This window comes from Rhinolophus ferrumequinum, chromosome 6 (genome assembly GCF_004115265.2).
Source record: "Rhinolophus ferrumequinum isolate MPI-CBG mRhiFer1 chromosome 6, mRhiFer1_v1.p, whole genome shotgun sequence".
Classification (NCBI taxonomy): Eukaryota; Metazoa; Chordata; class Mammalia; order Chiroptera; family Rhinolophidae; genus Rhinolophus; species Rhinolophus ferrumequinum.
The window spans coordinates 87,656,990-87,669,329 of NC_046289.1; positions in this window are offsets into that span (position 1 = coordinate 87,656,990).

Genomic DNA, 12,340 nt, shown 5'->3' on the forward strand with positions numbered 1-12,340 from the left:
CCTTCTGGTTCTGGACTTTTTCTTTTGAATAGGTCTTGGATGATTTTTAAAATTTCCTTACACTTGATCAGTCTATGTAGATTTTTCAGTTCTTCATGATTCAGTCTAGGAAAGTTATATATTTCTAAGAACTTGTCCATTTCTTCTAGGTTATTGAAGTTGGTGGCATATTGTCCTTCATAGTATTCTTGTATGATCTTTTGTATTTCTGTGGTATCTGTCATAACTTCTCTTTCATTTCTTATTTTGTTTATTGTTGTCTTTTCTCTTTTTTCCCTTAGTCTAGCAAGGGAGTTGTCAATTTAATTAATCTTTTCAAAGAAACAGCTTATTGTTGCAGTAATTTTTCCTATTGTCTTTTTGGTTGTTTATTTTATTTAATTCTGCTTCAATTTTCATTATTTCCTTTCTTCTGTTGACTTACGATTTCATTGGTTCTTTTTCTAGTTCTGTACAATGTAATGTTAGCTTGTTTACTTGAGATTTTTCTTGTTTCTTGAGATAGGAGTATAATCATATAAATTTCCCTCTTAATGCTTCTTTCACAATACCCATATCACAATAATTTTGAAATAATATATTGTCATTTTTATTTGTTTCTATGTATCTTTTGATCTTTCTTTTCATTTTTTGTTGATCCAGTCATTCTTAAGTAGCATGTTGTCTATTCGGCACATTTTGTGGTTTTTCACACCTCCTTTTTGCAGTTGACCTCTAATTTCAAAGCATTGTGGTCAGAGAATATGCTTGGTATGATGTCAATCTTTTTAAATTTGCTGAGACTAGTTTTGTGTTCCAATATATAGTCTATCTTTGAGAATGTTCCATGTGTAGTAGAAAAGAATGTACGCTCTGGTGTTCTAGGATGAAAGACTCTGTAAATGTCAATTATGTCCATTTGGTCTAATGTGTCACTTAAGGCTGATATTTCTATATTGATTTTCTGTTTGGATGATCTATCCATAGCTGTCAATAGCATATTTAGGTCCCCTATTATAAGTGTGTTTTTGTCACTTTCTCCTTTTAGTTCTGTTAGTATAATAGTTGCTTTATATATTTTGGCACTCTCTGATTAGGAGCTTATATACTGATTAGTGTTATGTCTTCTTGTTGTATTGTCCCCTTTATTATTATAAAATGTCCATCTTTGTCTCTTGTTACCTTTTTTATCCTAAAGTCTGTTTCATCTGATATAAGTATGAACTCACTTGCTTTTTGCTGGATGCCTTTTGCTTGGAGTATAAGTTTCCACCCTTTCACTCTGTGTCTATATTTGTCCTTGTAACTGAGATGTGTCTCTTGGAGGCAGCATATGGTTGGGTTTTGTGTTTTGATCCAATCTACTACTCTGTGCCTTTTTATTGGTGAGTTTAGTCCATTTACATTTATAATGATTATTCACATATAAGGATTTCCTATAGCCATTTATCTTTTGTTTTCTGATAGTTCCATTGTTTATTTGTTACTGTGTTTCTGTCTGTTATTTTAGTTTGGTGGTATTTTATGATGCTTTCTTCTGTTTCCTCTTTTTTAAGTTATATGTCTCAGTTCTGATTTTTTTTAAGCAGTTACCATTAAATCTATGTAAAAGAAAGTTTCATATATACAGCAGTCCTTTTTCTTAAGCATGCATTTTACCTCCACTCCCCTTCACAAATTCAGACTTTTGCCCCCTCCCCTTTTATATTTTTGTGGATACAAATTATCCCTATTTGTGCTGTGAGTTAATTACTGAGTAGCAAATTGTCCTCTTCATCTCTTTTTATTTATTTTTTTAATGGTTTTATCTCCTTTACCCTTTAGGTTATATTTAAGTGTATAGTGCCCTATTCTGTGTAGGGGTTGTTGTTTCTGCTTCTGTCTGTCTGTTGGTAATCTTGTAGTTTTGTATTCTTTTGTCTTTTTGTTTCAGTTTGAAAAACCTCCTTCAGTATTTCCTATAATACAGGCCTTGTGCTGGAAAATTCCCTCAGCTTCTGTATATCGAGAAAGGTTTTCATTCCTCCTTCATATTTAAAGTATAACTTTGATGTGTATATTATTCTTGGCTCACAATTTTTCTCTTTCAATAGTTTGAATATTTGATTCCACTCCCTCTGGCTTCTAGAGTTTCTGCTAAAAAATCTGATGATAATCTAATGGGCTTCCCTAGGTAGGTTACCATCTTCTTATCCCTTATTGCCTTGCAAATTTTTCCTTTGTCATTAATTTTTGAAAGTTTCAATATAATGTGCCTTGGAGATGACATGTTAGATTCAGGTAATTAATGTACTGTTTGCTTTTTGGATTTGAGCATCCAGTTCTTTCCATAGGTTTGGGAAGTTCTCATTGACTCTTTGTTTGAATAGGCTGTGCCTTTCTCCCTTTCTTCTCCTTTTGGTATACCCATTATTTTTAAATTGCTCTTTCTGATGGAGTTAGAATAGTTCTTATAGAGTTCTTTCATTTGTTTTAACTCTCAAGTCTCTCTCTTTTTCCATCTGAATCATTTCCAGATTTTTACCTTTAATATCATTAATTTTTTCCTCCATCTGGTCAGCTGTATTTCCTAAGCTCACTGTTTCATTCTTCATCTCTTCTATTGAGTACTTCAGGTCCAGAATTTCCATTTGATTCTTTTAAAAAATTTCAATCTCTTTGGTATTCATTTTGTTTGTTGATTTTGTTACTGAATTCATTAAACTGCCTATCTGTTTTCTTGCATCTCATTGAGTTTTTTTTCAGAACTGCTATCTTGAATTCTCTGTCATTTAAGTCATATATTTTCATGTTTTTAAGGTTATTTTCTGGAGAGTTTCATTTTCTTTCTGAGCTGCCTTGTTACCTTGGTTATTCATAGTAACTGATTAATTATTTCTCTACCTGAGCCTTTATGGGAATGGATTCTGCAATTGGTTGATATGAAGAGGTCTTTCTTTTGTTTTCTAACATGTAGTGTGGGAGTGTTTTATTTTCTCTTGCCCTGTTCTAGCTTTATTCAGTGGGAAATTCCCTGAGGAGGTAGACATCTCTGTGACCCGGTTGTCCCAGTCTCAGGGCACCACCCCCGTGGAAGGACGCGGTGGGCTATGAGGTTCTGAGCCTCTGAAATCCCAGTGCTGCCCCTGCAGGCAGATGCAGGTTGTGTGCCTCAGCAGCCCTGGGTGCCCCTGCTGGGATCAGTCTTGAAAGGTGGGGGTGGACTGGGAGAGGTGGCTGGCCTGTTTGTGGCTTTGTTCTTCTCTGAGTAACGGTGATTGCTAGACCACATCGGCTTCACTCCTGTATCTCCTCCCTTGTCACTGGAATTAGACACAGTGTGTGTCTGCCTTTCAGGAACAGTTTCTCCAGTTCTCAGGGCTGTAAATATTTTGCTATTGAATCTGATACTGCTGCAGTTTTATCGGGGGCCTGCTGCTAGTACTGGGAGGGTGAGGAGAGGTGATCTCTGGGAGGGTGGGAGCAGGTGGCCAGGCTCTGTGACTTTGTTTTCTTTCTGACATTGGGGGCTGTTAGACTACAGTTGTAGCACTTTTGCATTCATTCTTCGCTCCAAGGTCTCTGCCCCAATCGCTGGGTTCAGCAATATTGTATGCTGATCCCTCAGGCAGAATTTCTGTGGCCACAGACAATGCACTTGCAGTCTCAACCCTCCCTTTTCTTGACTGCAGGGGCTGTGTCCCATGCCTCTGTCCCTGAACTTCTCCCTTCCTTCCTACCCTCTCCACCCTTATTCACCCACATTTTGATGCAAGATCTGTCAGACATGTTTGTGTGTTGCATAGGGAATCCTTTTTTGAATTATAGCTGCTCAATTTGTGACTTCAAGGGGAGAGATTAAGGGGGACCCCTCATGATGCCATGTTTCTGACATCACTCCATCAACTTCCCTTATTCAATCCAAGGTTAGTTATGCTGCAGATTTAAAATGAAGGAACATAGTACCAGATATATAAACAATATTATGAGTATTAGAGTCAAATCTTACTAATACAGATATTTCTATTTGTAAATAGAAAATCTGAAGAAATCTTAAGTCATTGCCTATATTAAACATTAGTAAGTATAATTTAATCTATATAACTCATATAATGACCTCATGTGTTTTTATTTAAAAAAATTTTTATATATAGTTGCCCCTTGAACAACACAGTGGTTGAAGTGCCAACCCCTGATACAATTGTATATCTGAGTATGAATTTTGACTCCCAAAAAACTATCAATAGCCTACTGTTGACCAGAAATCTTACTGATAACATAGTCAATTAATACATATTTTTTATGTTATGTGTGTTGTATACTGTATTCTTTAAAATAAAGTAAGCCAGAGGAAAGAGAAAAAAAAAAAAAACATTTTCAGTATTTCTTGAAAAACTCTGCATCTAAGTGTACCCATGCAGTTCAAACCTGTGTTATTCAAGGGGCAACTTTATAGGTCATTTTCTTCCAGTTTTATTGAGATATAATTACATATAACATTGTATAACTTCAATATTTATAACATAATGACTTGATATATGTATATATTGTGAAATGATTATTACAATTTTAGTTTATCATCACCTTAAATAGTTACATTATTTTTTTTTATAATAAGAACTTTCAAGAATTATCTCTTAGCAAATTTCAAATATACAATACAGTATTGTTAACTATAGTATCATGTTGTAAATTACAATCTCAGTACTTATTTATCTTCTAACTGGAAGTTTGTACCTTTAGATCACCTTCACCCAATTCTCCTACACCCTACTCCTCACCCCTGGCTACCACAAATCTGATCTCTGTTTCTAAGATATTTTAGATTCCACATACAAGTGAAATCACACAGTATTTTCCTTTCTCTTTCTGACTTATTTCGCTTAGCATAATGCTTTCAAAATCAATTCATATTATAGTAAATGGCAAAATTTTCTTCTTTTCATGGCTGAATAGTATTCCATAGTGTGTGTATCTGTGTGTATATACTTTTCTTTATCCATTCATCTATTGATGAACACATGTTTTTATTTAATGTTTTGGCTATTATAAATAATATTATATTGAACATGGGAGTGAAGACATCTTTTGGGAATACTGATGTTGTTTTCTATGGATATATACCAGAAGTGAAATTGCTATACCATATGGTAGTTCTATTTTTAATTTTTTGAGGAATCTCCATACTGTTTTTCATAGTGGCTGCACCAAATTACATTCCCACCAAGAGTTCATTAGGGGTCCTTTTTCCCCACATCCTTGATACCTATGTTTTCTCTTGTCTTTTTGATGATAATTATTCTAACAGGTATGAGGGGCTTTTTGATGGTTTTCATTTTTTATTTTTTTGTTGAAATTCTTGTTTTGTTTTTCTATTTTTGTTTAGTTGTTTGTTTGTGTGTTCTTATAGTTCACTAAACGTCTTTAAGAGGATTATTCTGAATTCCTCGTCAGTGCAAAGATCTCCATTTCTTTCGGGCCAGTTATTGGAGCTTTATTAGTTGCCTTTTGTGGTGTCATGTTTACCTGATTTTTTCTGATCTTTGATTCCTTTTGCTGGTATTTATACAATTGAGTAGGCAATCTCATTTTCCAGACTGCACAGGTACACTTTGGCAGACAGTCTTTCACTTGTCAGCTCAGTTTGGGTTCCTGGATTGGTCAGCTGGTAGCACCCTTGGGCAAGTTGGAGCTTGCTCTTAGGGTCTATTCTTGATAGGTTAACTCCCAGAGCTCTGAGGTGTTGAGGGCTGCTGCTGGCTGGAAAAAGTTGGATAGGATTGCTGGGTTGGTTCTCTGCCCAAGTGTAGTTGTTGGATTTGTTACTCTGTTGCCTGGATTCTCTGGTCAGGATTCCTACTTGGATGGGACTGGGTACTTTACTGTATTAGCTTTGTCAACATAAGAAACATCGAAACCTGCATTGAATTTTGATGAGTCTATTCGAGCTAAACTGAGGACAAATGCTGAGAAAGAAAATCTCAAGAAAATGCCAGAGAATGGGAGTTTTGAAGCGTATTTCATAACTTAGAATCAAAGGAGGAGACTTTAAGGAGGGTTACATGAAATCCACTAGTGGTAGATAAAGGGGGTGGGAGAAAGCAAAGTGGGAAAATCTCTGAGGTTGAATAAAAAGTAAAATGGAGGGTCTTCCAGACAGAAAATCAATATGGAAACAACGGACTTAAATGACACATTGGACCACTTGGATTTAACTGATATTTTCAGAGCATTTCACCCCAAAGCTGCAGAATACATGTTCTTCTCAAGCGCACATGGAACATTTTCCAAAATAGACCACATGTTAGGCCACAAAACAAGTCTTGATAAATTTAAGAAAATTGAAATCATACCAGTTGTCTTCTCTGACCACAGTGCTATGAAATTAGAAATGAACTACAGGAAAAAAACTGGAAAACACACGAATTCATGAAGGCTGAATAATATGTTACTAAATAATGAATGAGTCAACCAGGAGATTGAGGAAAAAATCAAAAGATATCTCGAGACAAACAAAAATGAGAACACGATGACCCAAAATCTGTGGGATGCCGCGAAAGCAGTTCTAACAGGGAAATTCATAGCATTGCAGGCCTACTTAAAGAAACAAGAAAAATCACTAATCAACAGATTATCTTCACACTTAAAGGATCTGGAAAAAGAACAGTAAAATAAGCCCAAAGGGAGTACAAGGAAAGAGATAATAAAGATCAGAGTGGAAATAAATGAAACACAAACCAGAAAACCAATACAAAAGATCAATGAATACAAGAGTTGGTTTTTAGAGAAGATAAACAAAATTGACAAACCTTTAGCCAGACTCATTAAAAAAAGAGAGAGAGGACCCAAATTAATAAAATCAGGAATGAAAGAGGAGAAGTGACAACAGACTCAATAGAAATACAAAAAAATTAAGAAATTACTATGAGCAACTCTATGCCAACAAATTTGACAATCTGGAAGAAATGGACAATTTTCTAGAGGCGTACAACCTTCCAAACCTAACTCAAAACGAAACAGTAAACCTGAATAGACTGATTACCACCAGGGAAATTAAATCAGTAATCAACAATCTCCCAACAAACAAAAGCCCTGGACCAGATGGCTTTACAAGTGAATTTTACAAAACATTCGAAAAAGAATTATTACCTATTCTCTTCAAGCTGTTCCAAAAAATGCAGAAGGAGGGAAGGCTCCTAAACACTTTTTACGAGGCCACTATCACCCTGATCCCAAAATCAGACAAAGACACCACAAAAAAGAAAACTACAGGCCAATATCTCTAATGAACATAGACGCAAAAATCCCCAACAAAATATTAGCGAACAGAATTCAGCCATATATTAAAAAGATCACACACCATGATAAAGTGGGATTCATCCCTGGTATGCAAGGGCGGTTCAACATTCGCAAATCAATTAATGTGATACACCACATTAACAAAATAAAAAATAAAAATCACATGATCATATCAATAGATACAGAAAAAGCATTTGACAAAATCCAGGAGCAATTTATGATAAAAACCCTTAAGAAAGTGGGAATAGAGGGATAATATCTCAACATATTAAAGGCCATATATGATAAACCCACAGCTAACACCATACTCAATGGGGAAAAACTAAAACCATTTCCCTTAAGATCAGGAACAAGGCAAGGTTGCCCACTTTCTCCACTTCTATTCAACATAGTGCTGGAAGTTCTAGCTACAGCAATCAGACAAGAAAAAAAATAAAAGGCATCCAAATTGGTAAGGAGGAAGTAAAATTGTCATTATATGCAGATGACATGATACTATATATATAGAGAACGCTAACGACTCCACCAAGAAACTATTAGAGCTGATGGATGAATTTAGTAAAGTAGCAGGATACAAAATTAATATTCAGAAATCAGTTGCATTTATATATACCCATAATAAAACATCAGAAGGAGAAATTTAAAAAAAACAATCTCATTGAAAATTGCTTCAAAGACTATAAAATACCTGGGAATAAATTTATCCAAAGAAGTAAAAGATCTGTACTGAGAAAATTATAAGACACTGATGAAAGCAATTAAAGAAGATACAAATAGATGGAAACACATCCCATGTTCATGCATAGGAAGAATTAATATAGTTAAAATGTCCATACTGCCTAAGGCAATATACATATTCAACGCAATTCCTATCAAACTACCAACGACGTTTTTCACAGAAATAGAACATATAATCCTAAAATTTATATGGGACCATAAAAGACCCCGTATAGCCAAGGCAATCTTGAGAAATAAGAACAAAGTGGGAGGTATAACAATACCTGACTTCAAATTATACTACAAGGCTACAGTAATCAAAACAGCATGGTACTGGCATAAAAACAGACACATAGATCAATGGAACAGAATAGAGAGTCCAGAAATAAATCCATGCCTATATGGCCATTTAATCTACGACAATGGAAGCAAGAATGTACGATGGGGTAAAGACAGTCTATTCAATAAATGGTGTTGGGAAACCTGGACAGACACATGCAAAAAAATGAAGCTGGACCACCTCCTTACACCATATACAAAAATAAATTCAAAATGGCTTAAAGACTTAAATGTAAGATCTGAAACCATAAAATTCCTAGAAGAAAATATAGGAAGAAACTTTACAGACATTACCTGGAGTAAGATTTTTACTGATATATCCCCTCGGGCAAGGGAAGTAAGAGAAAAAATAAACATGTGGGATTACATTAAACTAAAAAGTTTTTTCAAAGCAAAGGAAACCATCAATAAAACAAAAAGGGATCCTACTGAATGGGAGAAGATATTTTCCAATGACATATCTGGTAAGGGGTTAATATCACAAATTTATAAAAAAACTCTCTTAACTCAACTCCAAAAAAACAAACAACCCAATTAAAAAATAGGCAGAGGACATGAAGAGACAGTTTTCTAAAAAGGACAGACAGATGGCAAACAGACATATGAAGAAATGCTCAACCTCACTAACCATCAGAGAAATGCAAGTAAAAACCACAATGAGATACCATCTCACCCCTGTCAAAATGGCTATCATCAATAAATCAACAAACAACAAGTGCTGGTGAGGATGTGGAGAAAAGGGAACGCTTGTGCACTGTTGGTGGGATTGCAGATTGGTGCAGCCACTATGGAAAACAGTATGGAGTATCTCAAAAATCTGAAAATGGAACTACTTTATGATCCAGCAATTCCACTCCTAGGTATCTATCCAGAGAAATCCAAAACTCTAATTCAAAAACTTTATGCACCCCTATGTTTATTGAAGCACTAAACAATAGCCAAGACATGGAAACAACCGAAATGCCCATCGGTAGATGACTGGATTAAGAAGCTGTGGTACTTTATACAATGGAGTTTTATGCAGCCATAAAGAAGAAAGAAATCTTACCATTTGCAACAACATGGATGGACCTAGAGAACATTATGTTAAGTGAAATAAGTCAGACAGAGAAAGACAAATACCATATGATCTCACTTATATGTGGAATCTAAAGAAGATAATAAGTGAATGAACTAATCAGAAACAGTTTTGGAGACAATGAGGAAAAACTGAGGGTTGCTAGATGGGAGGTGGGGGGTGGGGGTAAGGGAGAAGGTGAGGGGATTAGAAAACAGTCAGTAACCACAAGATGGCCACGGGGTTACAAAATTTAATTTGGGGAATGTAATCAATAATGTTGTAAAGATTTTGTAGGGTATCCGATGGACACTTGTCTTGTTAGGGAGACCATCTCAGGGAAGATGTAGATGCCTGAAGCTGAAGCTGATCAATAATGAATGTCAACTACAAGTTTATGTGTGTGTGTGTGTGTGTGTGTGTGTGTGTGTGTGTGTGTGTGTTTTTACAAGAAGCGGAGTGCAGCATTAGGAATAGAGACAGTGGAAATGTAATGGCTGTGTGCAATGTCAGAGGGATAGTGGATGGGGGGACGGGGGTTGACACAGTGTGAGGGATAGAAATGATAAACGTCTAAAAAAAAAAAAAAAGAACGAAGTGCCTGAAAACGCTCCCTTGCACACGTGGCCCCAGACAGGGTTGGAGCTCACAGGGCTCTTTCAGAAAGAGAGGTTTAAGGGAATCGTGTAGATTTTCCTCTTGTTTTAATATTTTGCTAAGATTTCATTATAATAACAATTTAATTAAGCGGCTGATACTTTTTGATGGGTGCATTATTGTTATTCCCTGATTCAATTCATTATAAGGATTTAATTTCTCAAACTTTTAGTGAATGTGTTCATTGTACTTGATGTTATTGGGCCACATTTGTCATAATTTTGGACTTCAAGAAGCAATAACACAATTTATAATAAGTGGGCCTGACATGGGAATGTCAATTTTTTGTCTTTCATCTTTTTAAAATAAACTTTAAATTTTGGAATAATTCTTAAAAAAATAAAATAAAATGGAGAAATGCAGAGCTCTTTTACATTGGTGGGTACAGGATAGTTCATAATTAACACTTACAACACAGAGATGGTATTGGGGGAACAGCGTAATAATGAGGGGTTCTGTGGTCTGTTCTGATTAGGTGGGTTGTGCTGTGAAGGTTACAAAAGGGCAATAGACAGGCTAAACTTAAAGTAAAGATTGATCTTTGTCAAGGAGGTTACAGGCCAAGGATGTGATTTCCTGCCATGACCTACCCTTAGTTAGGAATTTTTATGTTCAGACCATCCTATTTGGTTAATTTTGGTCTCTGAGTTTGTAGGGCCTGCCATGCTGGCCTCTCCTGAGCTTATCAGGTATAGTATGTCCCCCCTTTTTTGTCCACAGCTTCATTTCAGGAGGGGTAACAGAATGGGTCTCAAGGCTAATATGGCTTGTTCTTGGGGATGCGAATCAGGCAGAACTGCATACCAAGTTCTCAGGCCAGACAGGTCTGCCAGCTTGTCTCTGCAGAAGGGCAGAAGAAGTGCTCTCAGAGCTCTCTGCTCCAGTATGGCTGAGATAAGGAACTTCCCAGGTGCTCCAATCACCCTTCCTGGTTGAGAGGGGTCATGGGGTATTCAGCAATAGGCAGACTATAAACTAGTTTCCCTGCCCATGCAAGATGGCAAAACAGTATCCAAGGCTGACAGGACTTGTTTGGAGTCCCAAATCAGGCAAAACTGAGCACTGAATGTCCTGGTCTGATGGGGCTACCATCTTGGTTCTGCAGATGAGTAGAGCCACTGGTTGCAATTTCCGCTTGTTTCCAGCTGTGCGTAGGAACTCAGTCAGCCAAGGCTCAAGTTCTTGTTGCTGTAAACCTCTGCCCCCCTTCCATATCTCAATCGTCTCCAGTAATCAAGCCCCACAGATTCCCTCTGATTCCCGTGAGGTGAAGCTCAGGAGGGCTTCCAGAGAAGGGAATGCTGGGGGAGCTGGATGTCTACTCCATGCTCTGTTTTCCCAACTGGAGAAGGCATAGGTGGGACAGCAAGGTGGGCTCTCAGGGAGGTGCTGTGTGAGCCTGGGGCATAGGGCAATGCGGTCAGAGTGTAGCTTTACTCTTGCCCTTCTCATGTGGTTTTTTTTTATCTCTGTGTCCAGGAGAGTACTTCTGCTTCACCTAGGTGTTCTAGGATCTTCACAGTCATATCTTATTTAGGGGCAGTTGCTAGTTGGTCTTCTTTTAAGGGGGATGGAAATCAGAATGACTTCTATCACCATCTTGATGATCCATGTGTCTTAAATGCTAACAGAAGTTAAACAACGCAGCATGCCTGTAAGTGCTCAGTTTTCAGTGCTAGATGAAGATAATCTAATATATATTAAGTGCCTACAATGTTATATGCATTTCACTGGACAATTTTCACAGTTACTCAAATCACAATAATTACAGAATTTCTGCTAGAGTTTTATGGATTATAAAACTAAGTACAAAATTCTACAACTAGGAATACTGTAAAATATCCTCTCTTGCAAAATGTCTAGAAATGCTGAATAATTTTGATGATTCTTTTAATTCCATGCCTGAATTCTCAAGAAAGAGAAATCCCAAAAGACAGCAACAAAGAGCAAAAGTGAAACAAACAAGAACAAAATAAGAATTTTGGGATTTTGAGAAATCCCAAAAGACAGCAACAAAGAGCAAAAGTGAAACAAACAAGAACCTTACTAGTTTTGAGGGGTTGTTGCCTGTTATGATATCTAAAGGGCAGTGGTTTTACATGGTCTCATAATTAAAGAAAGGAGCCTTGAGCAAAGCTAGTCAGAGAATACGAAATGAGACTTCTGAATTAATCCATTAACCTAAAAGGTCTACCTGTTCATTAAAAGGGTGTATCAGAGACAAACAAATATATTTCTCTGTGACAAAGAATGAGAATAAATCAGACTGTCTGTCTTGATCTGGTTTTGATTAAGGAAAAAAAGTCTGCTTTG